This window comes from Protomyctophum parallelum (assembly GCF_964188405.1).
Source record: "Protomyctophum parallelum genome assembly, chromosome: 5".
NCBI lineage: Eukaryota > Metazoa > Chordata > Actinopteri > Myctophiformes > Myctophidae > Protomyctophum > Protomyctophum parallelum.
In genome coordinates this window covers 29,151,860-29,170,260 of record NC_139702.1, presented here as the reverse complement: position 1 = coordinate 29,170,260, position 18,401 = coordinate 29,151,860, and the positions used below count along the sequence as shown (strand labels likewise).

The following is an 18,401-nucleotide window of genomic DNA, read 5'->3' as shown; positions in this document are numbered from 1 at the left end:
GCTGGTTTTGTTTCCACGTTGGCCTATAACTGATTTAAAATCATTAAAACGTAGACGACGGGGACGAGGGACCCCTCTGACTTTTAACGGCTCAATGTGCGAATGGACGCGGTAATTGTCCGGTGAATATCCATTTTGGACGTGTTGACGGTGCTCGCCGCTTCCGTTGTTGACCACCTACGTTCCGAGGTGTTGTGGAGGCAGGGTGTTTGACTTGGAAATATACATTGACCGATTGAACTTCCATGATCAACGCACTACTCTGCTTCAAAACATTCAAGACCGCGCTGCTAGGAAAGCCATATCGTGCAAGTTCAATGCTTCCTAATAAAATAAAATAAACGCCTCGATGGAAACACAATTTATGAAATATGAGTTTGGACAAGGGTTCAGCCGGTTTCCGACCACCATTCACTTGATTATAAAATGAATGTTTTAATATTTCCTTGTAAGTGATGTGCGACTGATGGGTCAAGTGGTTTGTGAGATTATCCCTGGACAGATGGGTGAAAACATCTCCATCCTTGCCTTAGGCCTGGTCGGAGATAACTACAAAGAATATTTCTATCCCAATTCCTTAACCGTTTATTGCTGGTTTCTTGTGTTACATGATTCACCACATACAACAGCAGCAGCCTTGGAGGAAGGTGGACACTTTAACAGGTCAAATGTCGTTGCTGTCGGGCAGAAACCTATTTTCATAAATAAATGCCCTACAGGTTTGAAAGGTTTTGGTTGCGTCTTTGGGATAGTTGGGTGTCCAGTTGGAGCTTTCATAATGAAAGACCTCTCATCACTATTGCAGTTCGCTCTAGTCTATTTGTGCGGTTTCTGTATGCTTTTCTGTGCATATGTTGACCCCTTACCTTTTACCTACCTTGCCAAAAGATGCTTAAGAGAATGTTACAGCTAAGCATGTGGTTTTAAATTCCATTTTAGTTCCCACTGTCCACATTCAGTCTAATAAAAAAGAGATTCAAATTTACTTTGATGTAGCCTAAATGCTCTGGCAGTCATTGTGTGGTCAAGGTTATTTGCCATTACTATTTAATATTTAAAACTGGTGTGCATGCTGGCCACATTGGCCAGTAACCCCCTAAAACAACGGTAAATTGGTTAAAACATGTTTGTTTCCTCCTTCATAGTCATTTCGTGACAAATCTGGTTGAGTCTGGTTTATTCTGGCCGTTAGGTAGAGAGAACTGCAGCTTTAAGGGTTGGCTCTCATGCACTCCAGTGCCAATGATCAGCTGGAAGTTTGTTGTCACCAGCGTATTATGCAGTGTGGAAAAGTAATGGTATCTACTAGCCAAATCTCTCTTCTGCCAGCCAGCTAGACAGTTACTGGAAGTAACCACCACAAAGATCTACCTGACTAGTAAAAAATATGAAGGAAAATGGTAGGATTCAGATTGTACAACATACTGTGTTCTAACAACACTTTTCCTGCCCAGAATGTATGGTGTAAATATAAATTATTCTTTCTCCTTTTTTACAATTTTTAACCCATCCTGGCCATGAGTGGCTGTTGCACAACTCGCACCAGCTTCTGTCTGTATAATGCCCTGTATTGTTTTGTAAATGTTATACTCTAAATACTGTAATATAATGAAGTGGTTGCCTTTTATTGGACTTTTCTTGGGGGAAATCCAATTTGTTAATAAATCTCATTATACTTTTACAATGACTGATGTCCGTTCATGTTTGTATACACCAGGGGTACTCAACTGGCGGACCGCGGTCCACGACCGGACCGCGGACCACCTCTCTGCGGACCCTAGGCAAATTATAAAAAATTAAAAAAAATCTCTCCTAAGCTCAGGCCAGGCCAGCTACAGTCAATTTCAATTCAATTCAGGCAGTGTTGCTGCAGCACAACTACATTGTGTGTCTTATGTTAATAATTTAATAAGTTATAAGTTAATAATCTAAATAACATCAGATGGTACATTTCTCATGTGAAATTGCTGCAAAGGCCCCCAAAATGTCCCCCATGGGCCCCCAAAATTCCGGCGCGCGCTATGCGCGCGCGCAGTGTGGCCTGCCAGGGCGTATAACTCCCGGCCTGATTTGGAGTTCCACTCCGGGCCTGCACTCTGAAGTTTCTTACTTTCATGCAAAGCACCAACTTCAGTGTTTAATACGGACTGACCTATAATAACAATAGGCTTATAGCCTACAATAGCACAGTGAGTCACAGACTGGGGGGGTCCGGGGACCCCCAGTAGGCCTACCTACCTGTCAGTTGCTGGGGTCCGGGGACCCCCGTTAGGCTACTGGCTGGGGGTCCCAGAGATAGAAATGCCACTAAATGGGGGTCCGCAGTCTAATGCATGTCAAACTAGCCCTAACCATAACCTCACAAAAACAAGTGGTCCGTGTTGTAGCAAAATTACCAACGGGGTTTGAACTGGCAAAGTTAAGACGTTAGTACTGTAAGTCAGATGACTTATCCACTAGACCACCGCGAGGACACTGCCAAGTTAGAGATCGGACTCTTTATTGTGTATTTAAGCCGTGACGTCAGCCACTTCCGGATTCTACTCCAGGAAGTTCCACGTCATCTATTTTCTTTATCGTGGACACTTTACAGTTACATTAATAATTCTACTCGAGTTGGAAGCATTAAGACCCATTGTAACCCTCAATGGCTTCCTTTCTGACAAATAACGTTATTGTAAAAAAATAAAAATAAAAGATTCACGCGTTCATATGTAGCTATTTTGTATTTACAGTGAGACACGGATGGGACCCGGATGTAACGTAGGAGGACTACAATAGGACAGGACTACAAGACATTCGCGGTTAAAATCTCGCGGGCGTGGCCTCACCCCGGAAGGAAGTGACGGCCGGCAGCCTTAAATACGGAAGAGACGCGTGGAGCCGAGTTCGGTCAGTGTTTGTTTGGAAGTGCCACGTCACCACCATCGGGTCCCTCTTCGGAGCAGGTATGTTATTTAATACTTAACGCTGTTGTTGTTTTTGTGTTCAAACGTCGACCACTTATGAAGTTACTTGTTATGATGTTTATATATGATGTTTCTACAAAACTTTAAAACAGTGTTTCAGTAGCCGAATGGTTAGTGTCGACGGTCTATAAACATCGGGCCCGAGTTCACTTCCCGGTCGAGGACCGAGAATGTTTTTCCTTTTCACCAAACAAACACAATTGTTTTTTAATCTAGTCGAGGTCCATTATTCATTCAGTATTTGTGCTACGGACCACCATGTTACATTTATAGACTCACAATGGTGGTCAGTGGCTCAGATACTGAATGCACCTCGACTAGATGCAAAAACAATGTTTTGCTTTGTAAGAAGAAAACACACTCTCCGTCCTGGACGGGGAGGAGATCCACGGCCTCAATGTTGACTAACCGTCGAAGGTACCCACTCGACTACTGAAACACGTCTTTAAAGAGTAGTAGTATTTACATATATAAACACATCAAGTAACTTCAAAAGCGATAACATGCTTGAGCTACCCACCATTTCACATTAATAGACTCTCACAATGGTGGTCAGTGGCTCAAATGGGTCTGACTGAGAGACTAGATGGGCTCAAATGGTGGTCCGTGGCTCAAATGCTGAATAAATAATCGACTAGAGGTGAAAAGAGTTAGCGTGGGTGCCCGGGATGGCACTCACGTTAACAAAGCTCAGTCACTAACCACTATGCTACAATCAGCATTATATAATCGAAGGATCAAAAGTAGCAATCTTATACATTCTCTAATTGTGTAGTTTTTTGGAAATTAAGCAGATGCTTAACAACAATTGAACTATTGAGAGTGTAGCCTGGGCACCATTTCATTTCGGTATATGATCCGGGCTCATGATATGCTTACGTCATGTTGTAGGCAATGGTTTGCCTACAACAAACAGGAAGAACAGGCGGCGGCAACTTCCTTTTCCCTCTCAATAAAAGCTCTCGTAAGCGAGAGCTTTTATTGAGAGGGAAAAGGAAGTTGTCGCCGCCTGTTCGTCCTGTCTGGCAACTACAAAACAATACTACAACATGACGTAACCACATCATCCGCCCCCAGCCCGGATCATACGGACTTTTGAAACAGAGACCAGGCTTTCCTCCGAGGCGGTGGAAAGCCTGGTGATGCGAGGTTATTGAGAGTGTAAAGATCTACTATTGGGGTCCATTTGGTAAGGTTACCTGAATTAAATTGCACTGTATTGTGACAGTAATCATTGCTATAGAGTGTGTGTTCAGTAAGGCTGGGATGGCTTAGGGTCGTCGACAGAGTACAGCATCTTGCAATGGGTCTGGTCCACAAGATTCGATACACCACCAAGATACCCATGTACCTGTCTAAATACTTCCTTAATGTAAACGAAGTCCACACCCACAACACCAGAGGGAGTGCAACAAACCATGTACAACCCAGATTCGGCACAAACAAGGGACTAAATTCTTTTCGCTCCTATGCCACCAAAATGTGGAACGCCCTACCAACAGTCATTAAGACATGTGAATCCCTTGACTCCTTCAAAACCGCTCTCAAAGGGCACCTACGGATGGCTGCAATTCGAAACTGGCCTCTGTAAAATCTGAATCCCCCCCACCCCCCCACCCCATTTCCCTCACTGTATATTGTATATTTTCCCAGTGCTTGTATATTTTCCCTTTTTTGCTTCCCATATGATGAATTCCTGTTCTGTTCTTTAGCTACATAGAAATGTCTATTTGTATGTCTCTAAATGGTTGTATGTCTTTAAATGTTTTGATGAATTGAACAATGTGGACCCTGTTGTAAACAAGTGTAATGCTTAATTGGGTCGTCCACTCACAGTTGACAGTCTTTGTATTGAGTTTGTGCTTAAAATGTACTGTAAATTCTACAAACTGTTAATAAATATTTCAATCAATCAATCAAACCGTGTTAAATAGCTCTATAGTGTGACAGTAATCATTGCTATAGTGTGTTCAGTAACAGTGTTAAATAGATATTAATTTGTGACAGTAATCATTGCTATAGTAGTGTGTGTTCAGTAACAGTGTTAAATAGTTCTATATTGTGACAGTAATCTGCCGGTCTCTCCAGCATTTTGTTAAACATAAAAAGCATTTTCTGAAACTGCAATTTTATCCAATCAGGAACGCAGTCAGGATACAGATTGAACAGATTAAAGTGGAATTGTAATGTAACAGACAAAATTAGAACTGGAACATTAAGCTCATAAATAGCTACTTTCTCCTGATTGGCTGAAAATGTGTCACCTACCTGATTTCTTTTAAAATATCGTCACCTTATTAAACTAATTGCCTAAGTCATTTTTTCAAGGTTTTCAGGAAACACAAAAAACTGTGCCAAATGTAGAATATATTATATTTCTTAATTATTTAAATTCCCAAAAATATGAAAAAATATGACTATTGACATACAAATAAAGGTGTATGTCAATCATGTAACATGTAAGGATAAAATGACTTAGGCCAATATCTGAACATGCCATTTTAACTTAGGCAATTATAAACGTTATTTAGGCCAAATTACTTCTGCAGTAAGTGACTTAGACAAAAAAAATTATTCCAATTATTTTTAATAGACCATGGTTTAGGGTCAGCCACAGAGTGTTTAAAATAATATCAGAGCACAAAGACATTTGACACTGAAGGGGAGTGAATGTGAGTGAATTTGGAGTGAATTTGGACTGAATGCGACTGAATGGGAGGTACTGTTACTATGGGACTGATACTATGGGACTGACAGTCCCATATAGTAACAGTACCTCCCATTCACTCCAACTCACTCCCATTCAGTCCCATTCACTCCAACTCACTCCCATTCAGTCCCATTCACTCCCATTCACTCCCTTTCACTCTGAATGGGAGTGAGTGGGAGTGACAGTCCCATAGTAACAGTACCTCCCATTCAGTCCCATTCACTCCCTTTCACTCTGAATGGGAGTGACAGTCCCATAGTAACAGTACCTCTCATTCACTCCGATTCAGTCCCATTCACTCCCCCATTCACTCCCATTCACTTTTATTCACTCCCATTCAGTCACATAGTAACAGTACACCCCATTCACTCCCATCGTATCAGTCCCATAGTAACAGTACCTCCCATTCAGTCCCATTCACTCCCATAGTATCAGTCCCATAGTAACAATACCTCCCATTCACTCCCATTCACTCCCATGCACTCCCATAGTATTAGTCCCATAGTAACATTACCTCCCTTTCACTCCAATAGTATCAGTAACTCCCATTCACTCCCATAGTATCAGTCCCATAGTAACAGTACCTCCCTTTCACTCCCATTCAGTCCCATTCACTCCCATTCAGTCCCATGCACTCCCATAGTATCAGTCCCATAGTAACAGTACCTCCCATTCACTCCCATTTAGTCCCATGCACTCCTATAGTATCAGTCCCATAGTAACAGTACCTCCCATTCAGTCCCATTCACTCCCATTCTATCAGTCCCATAGTAACAGTACCTCCCATTCAGTCCCATTCACTCCCATTTTGAAAGTTGTGTTAAAATGGCCTGAGTCACATTTTGTTATGACCATTAGTTTAATAAGGTGACGATATGATATATATGATATGGTACTTTAGTGTCAGTTCACACTGAAATTTATCTTGCAACACAGCAGCCAAGTATGCAGAACACACATACACGCATTTGACATAACACAAACAACAAGACAATTTACATACATAAAGACAAGAGCAATATCCACCGCTTAGATTATCCTGTGGCTAATACAACTCCTGATTAAACCCTTTTCTATTTATTAAAGAGCTGGAGAGACAGGAATATTCCTGTTACTGAACACACACTATAGCAATTATTACTGTCACAATAACTTTGTAATGCTACTGATGTTATGTTAGACTATATTTACATCAATATGTCTGGGTCCCCACCTACTCGCTCAGGGTTGACGTGTCACACCTGCAGTGATGGGAGGGGCACCAGAATGTGGTGTTTTGATTGGTTAATGGGGGCACTCCCTTAGTATAAAAGTGTATGTTTTGTGTACACATGACCTGATGAAGATCAAATAGATCGAAACGTCGTTAGTATTTCAATAAAGAACGTCTTTCTTATACCTGTGGTGTGCGGGCTCCATCCAATACCTACACCAGTTGTGATGCAACATAGTTTGCTGTGACCGTTGTGAATAATGGGTGGTGTGGTCTTTGCCAAGACGGTGGATTGTGGCCCATGCCTTCCTGCTGTTATTTGTCATGTTGGTGTTCTCTATATCTTTTCGTCCTGGGCATGACGTTAAACTGTTCCGTTTAAGAGGACCGGCGACCCTCGAATGTAAACAGCCACGAAAGGAAACTATGTGTGTGTGAGGTGTTCTCTATGGGTTGGGTTTCAGGTGGTTGTATTGTAGTAGCTTGACATTTCTTGGAGGGCACTTTCAAGGACAGACTCAATCTTCTGGAAGTCTGCTTGTTGGGTCGTAATGCAGAGGTCGTCGGCGTAGATGAAACGCTGGCATTGGGTAGTGGCTGGTCGTTTGTGTAGATATTGAAAAGGAGGGGGGCGAGCACGCTACCTTGTGGGAGGCCGTTCTTTTGGTCTTTCCATTTACTCCTCTGGTCATTTAACTGGACATAGAAACGCCTGTAGTTGAGGAGGCTTTTCCTGACCATTGTGCGGTGTTGGACAGTGTCGTAGGCAGCAGAGAGATCTCTGAATGCTGCTCCAGTTATTTGTTTTCCCTCAAACCCATTCTCAATGTGTTGGGTGAGGTTGAGCTATGTCCAGCACAGGAGCGGCCGGGACGGAAACCAGCTTGGTCTTTAGTCAGCTTGGTGTTTATGAGTGGCAACGAGGCGTTGGAGTAGCAGCCTCTCATAGAGCTTGTAGGACAGGTGATGCAGAGGAGGGACATGGGTCGGTTTTCCGGATAATGGGTCTTTGCCAGGTTTAGGGATTGCAACCACTTTGGCCTTTTTCCAGACAGAAGGGATGGTTTTCTGTGCTATGCATGTGTTCAACATCCCCACAAGCCAGGTCTTTCCGTTAGGTCCCAGGTGCTGTATCATTTCTGCCAGTAGGTCATCAATCCCTGCTGCTTTTCCGGGTTTCAACTTTCCCATTGCAGTTTCAAGTTCTTCTAGGTCGAAGGGTTTGGTTTGAGGGCTGGCTGATTGTGGTTGGTCTGATACCACTGTGCGATGGTATTCTCCTGTGGGTCGGTGGCGGTCTTGGTCACAACTGGTGGCCAACAGTCATAACCAACACCGCCACCGACCCACATAGAATACCATCGCACAGTGGTATCAGACCAACCACAATCAGCCAGCCCTCAAACCAAACCCTTCGACCTAGAAGAACTCGAAACTGCAATGGGAAAGTTGAAACCCGGAAAAGCAGCAGGGATTGATGACATACTGGCAGAAATGATACAGCACCTGGGACCTAACGCAAATACCTGGCTTGTGGGGATGCTGAACACATGCATAGCACATAAAACCATCCCTTCTGTCTGGAAAAAGGCCAAAGTGGTTGCAATCCCTATACCTGGAAAAGACCCATTATCCCTGAAGAGCTACCGACCCATTTCCCTCCTCTGCATCACCTACAAGCTATATGAGAGGCACTAACATTTCTGAACAGACTATATTTACAACAATATGTCTGGGTCCCCACCTACTCACTCAGGGTTGACGTGTCACACCTGCAGTGATGGGAGGGGCACCAAAATGTGGTGTTTTGATTGGTTAATGGGGGCACTCCCTTAGTATAAAATGTATGTTTTGTGTACACATGACCTGATGAAGATCAGAACGTCTTTCTTATACCTGTTGTGTGCAGGCTCCATCCAATACCTACACCAGTTGTGATGCAACATAGTTTGCTGTGACCGTTGTGAATTATGGGTGGTGTGGTCTTTGCCAAGACGGTGGATTGTGGCCCATGCCTTCCTGCTGTTATTTGTCATGTTGGTGTTCTCTGTATCTTTTCGTCCTGGGCATGACGTTAAACTGTTCCGTTCGAGAGGACCGGCGACCCTCGAATGTAAACAGCCACGAAAGGAAACTATGTCTGTGTGAGGTGTTCTCTATCATTTCATTCCAGACTTTCCTTCGTTCATCCCGAACTTCACTGTCTATCTCCTGTGTTCTCCATTCATCTTGAGCGATGCACAGTCGTCTGATGTGCGGGGTGAGGTGCCGGCTAGCGCATAAAGGCACGGGACAGGTGTTGTCTTGACGCATCCCGTGATGATGCGACAGGTGTCATTTAGGGCTGTGTCGACCAATTTGGTGTGACGTGATCGGCTCCAGCTTGAGCAGGCATACTCTGCTGTAGAGAAAGACAGGGCCATGGCAGTTGCACAGATTGTTTGTGGGTCTGCGGCCCACTTGGAGTTCACTAGTTTTCACAGGATGTTATTGTGGGTGTTTACCGTGGCTTTTGTGTTCTCCAGGTGTTTTTTGAAGAAGAGTGTTCTGTCCAGTGTAACTCCATGATACATGGGGTGGGTATGGTTGGAGAGTTTGTGACCATCCCAAGTGACGCTCAGTTCTTTTTTCGCGTCTCGGTTCCTCAGGTGGAAGCTGCATAGTTGGGTTTGTGTGTGTCTTTCTTTTTCTGTCTTTCTTTCTTAGGACGGAGATCAAGGTAGACGCCAATGGAAGGCTCAACACAAACCGATGCCCCTAGAGATCCATCCCAAAGCTTCCCTCAGGGAGCCCAGCAAGCCAGCTAGCCAGCGAGCCTGCCCAGTCAGCCAACGCAGCCAGTCAGCTCCGCCAGTCAGCTAGTGTAGAAAGTCAGGCTGCCAAGCCAGAGCATATCAGCCTTGCAGTCAGCCATTGCAGCCATACCAGCCTTGCTCAGTCAGCTCAGCCAGGCCTCTCTCAAGGCCTGGCTCTCTGTCTGCCTGGCCCGGTCTGCCCTGCCCTGCCTTGCAGCAACAGAACCAGCCTTTCTGGCAAGCCAGTCAGCTCAGAATGCGAGCTGAGCAAGCCAGTGCAGCAACAAGCCCAGACTAGGTTACTGCAGCCTTACTGTGCAGCCACAGCCACTCAGCCAGATCAGCAGGAGCAAGCCAGGCTCCAACCCTTGCAGCGCAGCCTTAGGCCGGATAGTCCCCCTGCCTGCACTTTGTTGCCTTCCTGGCCTGTCTGCCTGCTGGCTTGCCAGCAAGGCTGGTTCTGTTGCTGCAAGGCAGGGCGGGGCAGACCGGGCTAGGCAGACAGAGAGCCAGGCTTCGAGAGAGGCCTGGCTGAGCTGACTGAGCAAGGCTGGTATGGCTACAATGGTTGACTGCAAGGGCTGATGTGCGCTGGCTTGGCAGCCTGACTTTCTACACTGGCTGACTGGCGGAGCTGGCTGGCTGCGTTGGCTGACTGAGCAGGCTTGCTGTCTAGCTGGCTTCCTGGGCTCCCTGAGGGAAGCTTTGGGATGAATCTCTAGGGGCGTCGGCTTGTGTTGAGCCTTCCAACGACGTCTACCTTGATCTTCGTCCTAAGAAAGAAAGACAGAAAAAGAAAGACACACACAAACTCAACTACGCAGCTTCCACATGAGGAAGGCAGGCAGGAAGGCAGGCAGGCACAAGCTGCCTGCGTGCTTGCTTCGCCCTCCAGTTGCTGCTCCAGTCATTTGTTTCCCCTCACACCCATCCTCAATGTGTTGGGTGAGGTTGAGCTCTGTCCAGCACAGGAGCGGCCGGGACGGAAACCAGCTTGGTCTTTAGTCAGCTTGGTGTCTGAGTGGCATGAGGTGTTGGAGTATCAGCCTCTCTTGTAGGTGATGCAGAGGAGGGAAAAATGGGTCGGTAGCTCTTTGGGGATGATGGGTCTTTGCCAGGTTTGGGGATTGCAACCACTTTGGCCTTTCTCCAGACAGAAGGGATGGTTTTCTGTGCCATGCATGTATTCAGTATCCCCACGAGCCAGGTCTTTGCGTTAGGTCCCAGGTGCTGTATCATTTCTGCCAGTATGTCATCAATCCCTGCTGCTTTTCCGGGTTTCAACTTTCCCATTGCAGTTTCGAGTTCTTCTAGGTCGAAGGGTTTGGTTTGAGGGCTGGCTGATTGAGGTTGGTCTGATACCACTGTGCGATGGTATTCTCCTGTGGGTCGGTGGCGGTTTTTCGCGTCTCGGTTCCTCAGGTGCAAGCTGCATAGTTGGGTTTGTGTGTGTCTTTCTTTTTCTGTCTTTCTTTCTTAGGACGGAGATCAAGGTAGACGCCGTTGGAAGGCTCAACACAAGCCGATGCCCCTAGAGATCCATCCCAAAGCTTCCCTCAGGGAGTTCAGCAAGCCAGCTAGCCAGCAACCCTGCCCAGTCAGCGAACGCAGCCAGTCGGCTCCGCCAGTCAGCCAGTGTAGAAAGTCAGGCTGCCAAGCCAGAGCATATCAGCCGTTGCAGTCAGCCACTGCAGCCATACCAGCCTTGCTCAGTCAGCTCAGCCAGGCCTCTCTCGAGGCCTGGCTCTCTGTCTGCCTGGCCCGGTCTGCCCTGCCCTGCCTTGCAGCAACAGAACCAGCCTTTCTGGCAAGCCAGCCAGCTCAGAATGCGAGCTGAGCAAGCCAGTGCAGCAGCAAGCCCAGACTAGGTTACCGCAGCCTTACTGTGCAGCCACAGCCACTCAGCCAAGACCAGCAGGAGCTGGCCAGGCTCCAACCCTTGCAGCGCAGCCTTAGGCCGGATAGTCCCCCTGCCTGCACTTTGTTGCCTTCCTGGCCTGTCTGCCTGCCTAGGCGCCTCGGTCTTCCTGTCTGTCTGCCTTGGCCTGCCGGTCTGAAACTGGTTAAGACTAACTGCGTGCTTGCCAGCTGCGCTGGCTTGCTGAGCTCGTATTCTGAGCTGGCTGGCTTGCCAGCAAGGCTGGTTCTGTTGCTGCAAGGCAGGGCGGGGCAGACCGGGCCAGGCAGACAGAGAGCCAGGCTTCGAGAGAGGCCTGGCTGAGCTGACTGAGCAAGGCTGGTATGGCTACAATGGTTGACTGCAAGGGCTGATGTGCGCTGGCTTGGCAGCCTGACTTTCTACACTGGCTGACTGGCGGAGCTGGCTGGCTGCGTTGGCTGACTGAGCAGGCTTGCTGTCTAGCTGGCTTCCTGGGCTCCCTGAGGGAAGCTTTGGGATGAATCTCTAGGGGCGTCGGCTTGTGTTGAGCCTTCCAACGACGTCTACCTTGATCTTCGTCCTAAGAAAGAAAGACAGAAAAAGAAAGACACACACAAACTCAACTACGCAGCTTCCACATGAGGAAGGCAGGCAGGAAGGCAGGCAGGCACAAGCTGCCTGCGTGCTTGCTTCGCCCTCCAGTTGCTGCTCCAGTCATTTGTTTCCCCTCACACCCATCCTCAATGTGTTGGGTGAGGTTGAGCTCTGTCCAGCACAGGAGCGGCCGGGACGGAAACCAGCTTGGTCTTTAGTCAGCTTGGTGTCTGAGTGGCATGAGGTGTTGGAGTATCAGCCTCTCTTGTAGGTGATGCAGAGGAGGGAAAAATGGGTCGGTAGCTCTTTGGGGATGATGGGTCTTTGCCAGGTTTGGGGATTGCAACCACTTTGGCCTTTCTCCAGACAGAAGGGATGGTTTTCTGTGCCATGCATGTATTCAGCATCCCCACGAGCCAGGTCTTTGCGTTAGGTTCCAGGTGCTGTATAATTTCTGCCAGTATGTCATCAATCCCTGCTGCTTTTCCGGGTTTCAACTTTCCCATTGCAGTTTCGAGTTCTTCTAGGTCGAAGGGTTTGGTTTGAGGGCTGGCTGATTGTGGTTGGTCTGATACCACTGTGCGATGGTATTCTCCTGTGGGTTGGCGGCGGTGTTGGTTACGACTGTTGGCCACCAGTTGTGATGCAACAGAGTTCGCTGTGACCGTCGTGAATTATGGGTGGCTCCCAGAGGTCCTTGATCCCCATGGGGTCCAACAGTGGTCATTAAAGCGTGCACACACACATGCACACATGCACCTACACAGTACGCACAGGCGCACATGCGTATGCACACCTGGACCTGTAAATGAACAACAACACAAAAACTAAGGCACTGGTGTCGGACTTCTGGTTTACCGGAACGGGGTTCAACTCCCTGCAGTGCCCTGCTCAATGTGTTGTATTTACATGGTTCATTGGTCCATTACTTAGGCCACTAGTTTAATAAGGTCAGTTATTTTTTCGCGTCTCGGTTCCTCAGGTGGAAGCTGCATAGTTGGGTTTGTGTGTGTCTTTCTTTTTCTGTCTTTCTTTCTTAGGACGGAGATCAAGGTAGACGCCGTTGGAAGGCTCAACACAAGCCGATGCCCCTAGAGATCCATCCCAAAGCTTCCCTCAGGGAGCCCAGCAAGCCAGCTAGCCAGCAAGCCTGCCCAGTCAGCCAACGCAGCCAGTCAGCTCCGCCAGTCAGCCAGTGTAGAAAGTAAGGCTGCCAGGCCAGAGCATATCAGCCTTGCAGTCAGCCATTGCAGCCATACCAGCCTTGCTCAGTCAGCTCAGCCAGGCCTCTCTCAAGGCCTGGCTCTCTGTCTGCCTGGCCCGGTCTGCCCTGCCCTGCCTTGCAGCAACAGAACCAGCCTTTCTGGCAAGCCAGCCAGCTCAGAATGCGAGCTGAGCAAGCCAGTGCAGCAACAAGCCCAGACTAGGTTACTGCAGCCTTACTGTGCAGCCACAGCCACTCAGCCAGATCAGCAGGAGCAAGCCAGGCTCCAACCCTTGCAGCGCAGCCTTTGGCCGGATAGTCCCCCTGCCTGCACTTTGTTGCCTTCCTGGCCTGTCTGCCTGCCTAGGCGCCTCGGTCTTCCTGTCTGTCTGCCTTGGCCTGCCGGTCTGAAACTGGTTAAGACTAACTGCGTGCTTGCCAGCTGCGCTGGCTTGCTGAGCTCGTATTCTGAGCTGGCTGGCTTGCCAGCAAGGCTGGTTCTGTTGCTGCAAGGCAGGGCGGGGCAGACCGGGCCAGGCAGACAGAGAGCCAGGCCTCGAGAGAGGCCTGGCTGAGCTGACTGAGCAAGGCTGGTATGGCTACAATGGTTGACTGCAAGGGCTGATGTGCGCTGGCTTGGCAGCCTGACTTTCTACACTGGCTGACTGGCGGAGCTGGCTGGCTGCGTTGGCTGACTGGGCGGGCTTGCTGTCTAGCTGGCTTGCTGGGCTCCCTGAGGGAAGCTTTGGGATGAATCTCTAGGGGCATCGGCTTGTGTTGAGCCTTCCAACGGCGTCTACCTTGATCTTCGTCCTAAGAAAGAAAGACAGAAAATGAAAGACACACACAAACTCAACTACGCAGCTTCCACATGAGGAAGGCAGGCAGGAAGGCACGCAGGCACGCACAAGCTGCCTGCGTGCTTGCTTCGCCCTCCAGTTGCTGCTCCAGTTATTTGTTTTCCCTCAAACCCATCCTCAATGTGTTGGGTGAGGTTGAGCTCTGTCCAGCACAGGAGCGGCCGGGACGGAAACCAGCTTGGTCTTTAGTCAGCTTGGTGTCTATGAGTGGCATGAGGCGTTGGAGTAGCAGCCTCTCTTGTAGGTGATGCAGAGGAGGGAAATGGGTCGGTAGCTCTTTGGGGATGATGGGTCTTTGCCAGGTTTGGGGATTGCAACTACTTTGGCCTTTCTCCAGACAGAAGGGATGGTTTTCTGTGCCATGCATGTATTCAGCATCCCCACGAGCCAGGTCTTTGCGTTAGGTTCCAGGTGCTGTATAATTTCTGCCAGTATGTCATCAATCCCTGCTGCTTTCCCGGGTTTCAACTTTCCCATTGCAGTTTCTAGTTCTTCTAGGTCGAAGGGTTTGGTTTGAGGGCTGGCTTATTGTGGTTGGTCTGATACCACTGTGCGATGGTATTCTCCTGTGGGTTGGCGGCGGTGTTGGTTACGACTGTTGGCCACCAGTTGTGATGCAACAGAGTTTGCTGTGACTGTTGTAAATTATGGGTGGCTCCCAGAGGTCCTTGATCCCCATGGGGTCCAACAGTGGTCATTGAAGCGTGCACACACATGCACACATGCACCTACACACGCACAGGCGCACATGCGTATGCACACCTGGACCTGTAAATGAACAACAACACAAAAACTAAGGCACTGGTGTCGGACTTCTGGTTTACCGGAACGGGGTTCAACTCCCTGCAGTGCCCTGCTCAATGTGTTGTATTTACATGGTTCATTGGTCCATGGTCTCAGGTCATTGAGCGGCGCGCTATAGTGCGCGATTCTTCATCATTGTTGAGGATTTAAAAAAAAGGTGAAAATCAAGGAAAAGCGAAAGGCTATAGTCCATGGTCACGATGAAAAACGAGGATAAAAAAAAGAATCAAAATTCAAAAAACATGGGCTATAACTCATCGTTTTTTTAATTTTTAATTTTTTTTCAAATCCTCAAAAATGATGAAAAACGGCGTGCTATAGTATGCCGTACGATATGGGCTATAGCCCATGGTCCAAAATGATGAAAAACTAGGATAATTTTTTTTCTCCAAAAATTCCAAACACATGGGCTATAACCCATAGTTTTTTTCATTTTTTTCAAATCCTCAAAAATGATGAAAAACGGCGTGCTATACTATGCCATACGATATGGGCTATAGCCCATGGTGCAAAATGATGAAAAACGAGGATTTTTATTTTTTTCAAAATTCAAAAAACATGGGCTATAACTCATCGTTTTTTTAATTTTTTTAAAATCCTCAAAGATGATGAAAAACGGCGTGCTATAGTATGCCTTACGATATGGGCTATAGCCCATGGTCCAAAATAATGAAAAACAAGGATAAAAAAAAAATCTAAATTTCAAAAAACATGGGCTATAACCCATCGTTTTTTTTTTTTCATTTTTTCATTTTTTTTCAAATCCTCAAAAATGATGAAAAACGGCGTGCTATAGTATGCCTTACGATATGGGCTATAGCCCATGGTCCAAAATGATGAAAAACGAGGATTTTTATTTTTTTCAAAATTTCAAAAAACATGGGCTATAACCCATCGTTTTTTTAATTTTTTAATTTTTTGTCAAATCCTCAAAAATGATGAAAAATGGCGTGCTATAGTATGCCGTACCATATGGGCTATAGCCCATGGTCCAAAATGATGAGAAACGAGGATTTTTATTTTTTTCAAAATTTCAAAAAACATGGGCTATAACCCATCGTTTTTTTAATTTTTTAATTTTTTTCAAATCCTCAAAAATGATGAAAAACGGCGTGCTATAGTATGCCTTACGATATGGGCTATAGCCCATGGTCCAAAATGATGAAAAACGAGGATAAAAGAAAAATCTAAATATCAAAAAACATGGGCTATAACCCATCGTTTTTTAATTTTTTTAAATTTTTTGTCAAATCCTCAAAAATGATGAAAAATGGCGTGCTATAGTATGCCGTAGCCTACCATATGGGCTATAGCCCATGGTCCAAAATGATGAAAAACGAGGATTTTTTTTTCTCCCAAAATTTCAAAAAACATGGGCTATAACCCATCGTTTTTTTAATTTTTTCATTTTTTTCAAATCCTCAAAAATGATGAAAAACGGCGTGCTATAGTATGCCTTACGATATGGGCTATAGCCCATGGTCCAAAATGATGAAAAACAAGGATTTTTATTTTTTTCAAAATTTCAAAAAACATGGGCTATAACCCATCGTTTTTTTTTTCATTTTTTCATTTTTTGTCAAATCCTCAAAAATGATGAAAATGGCGTGCTATAGTATGCCTTACGATATGGGCTATAGCCCATGGTCCAAAATGATGAAAAACAAGGATTTTTATTTTTTTCAAAATTTCAAAAAACATGGGCTATAACCCATCGTTTTTTTTTTCATTTTTTCATTTTTTGTCAAATCCTCAAAAATGATGAAAATGGCGTGCTATAGTATGCCTTACGATATGGGCTATAGCCCATGGTCCAAAATGATGAAAAACGAGGATTTCTTTTTCAAAAATTAAAAAAACATGGGCTATAACCCATCGTTTTTTTTATTTTTTCATTTTTTGTCAAATCCTCAAAAATGATGAAAAACGGCGTGCTATAGTATGCCGTACCATATGGGCTATAGCCCATGGTCCAAAATGATGAAAAACGAGGATTTTTATTTTTTTCAAAATTTCAAAAAACATGGGCTATAACCCATCGTTTTTTTCATTTTTTCATTTTTTGTCAAATCCTAAAAAATGATGAAAAATGGCGTGCTATAGTATTCCGTACTATATGGACTATAGCCCATGGTCCAAAATGATGAAAAACGAGGATTTCTTTTTTTTTCCAAAATTTCAAAAAACATGGGCTATAACCCATAGTTTTTTTTCATTTTTTCATTTTTTGTCAAATCCTCAAAAATGATGAAAAATGGCGTGCTATAGTATGCCGTACCATATGGGCCCATGGTCCAAAATGATGAAAAACGAGGATTTTTTTTTTCTTCAAAATTTCAAAAAAACATGGGCTATAACCCATTGTTTTTTTTTCATTTTTTCATTTTTTGTCAAATCCTCAAAAATGATGAAAAATGGCGTGCTATAGTATGCCGTACCATATGGGCTATAGCCCATGGTCCAAAATAATGAAAAACGAGGATAAAAAATAATAATCTAAATTTCAAAAAACATGGGCTATAACCCATCGTTTTTTTCATTTTTTCATTTTTTTCAAATCCTCAAAAATGATGAAAAACGGCGTGCTATAGTATGCCTTACGATATGGGCTATAGCCCATGGTCCAAAATGATGAAAAACGAGGATTTTTTTTTTTTTAATTTAAAAAAACATGGGCTATAACCCATCGTTTTTTTTCATTTTTTCATTTTTTTCAAATCCTCAAAAATGATGAACAATGGCGTGCTCTAGTATGCCGTACCATATGGGCTATAGCCCATGGTCCAAAATGATGAAAAACGAGGATTTTTATTTTTTTCAAAATTTCAAAAAACATGGTCTATAACCCATCGTTTTTTTGATTTTTTCATTTTTTTTAAATCCTCAAAAATGATGAAAAACGGCATGCTATAGTATGCCTTACGATATGGGCTATAGCCCATGGTCCAAAATGATGAAAAACGAGGATTTTTATTTTTTTCAAAATTTCAAAAAACATGGGCTATAACCCATCGTTTTTTTAAATTTTTAAATGTTTTGTCAAATCCTCAAAAATGATGAAAAATGGCGTGCTATAGTATGCCGTACCATATGGGCCCATGGTCCAAAATGATGAAAAACGAGGATTTCTTTTTTCTTCAAAATTTCAAAAAACATGGGCTATAACCCATCGTTTTTTCATTTTTTCATTTTTTGTCAAATCCTCAAAAATGATGAAAAATGGCGTGCTATAGTATGCCGTACCATATGGGCTATAGCCCATGGTCCAAAATAATGAAAAACGAGGATAAAAAAAAAAATCTAAATTTCAAAAAACATGGGCTATAACCCATCGTTTTTTTCATTTTTTCATTTTTTTCAAATCCTCAAAAAT

General features: G+C 45.0%; 1 protein-coding gene across 1 annotated transcript in view; it reads right to left on the bottom strand.

Annotated features, from left to right (window-relative positions):
- The window catches only part of LOC310859477 (E3 ubiquitin/ISG15 ligase TRIM25-like), a 289,970-nt gene that overhangs the window by 100,982 nt on the left and 170,587 nt on the right, over positions 1-18,401 (bottom strand). The gene's annotated exons all lie outside the window — the stretch shown is intronic.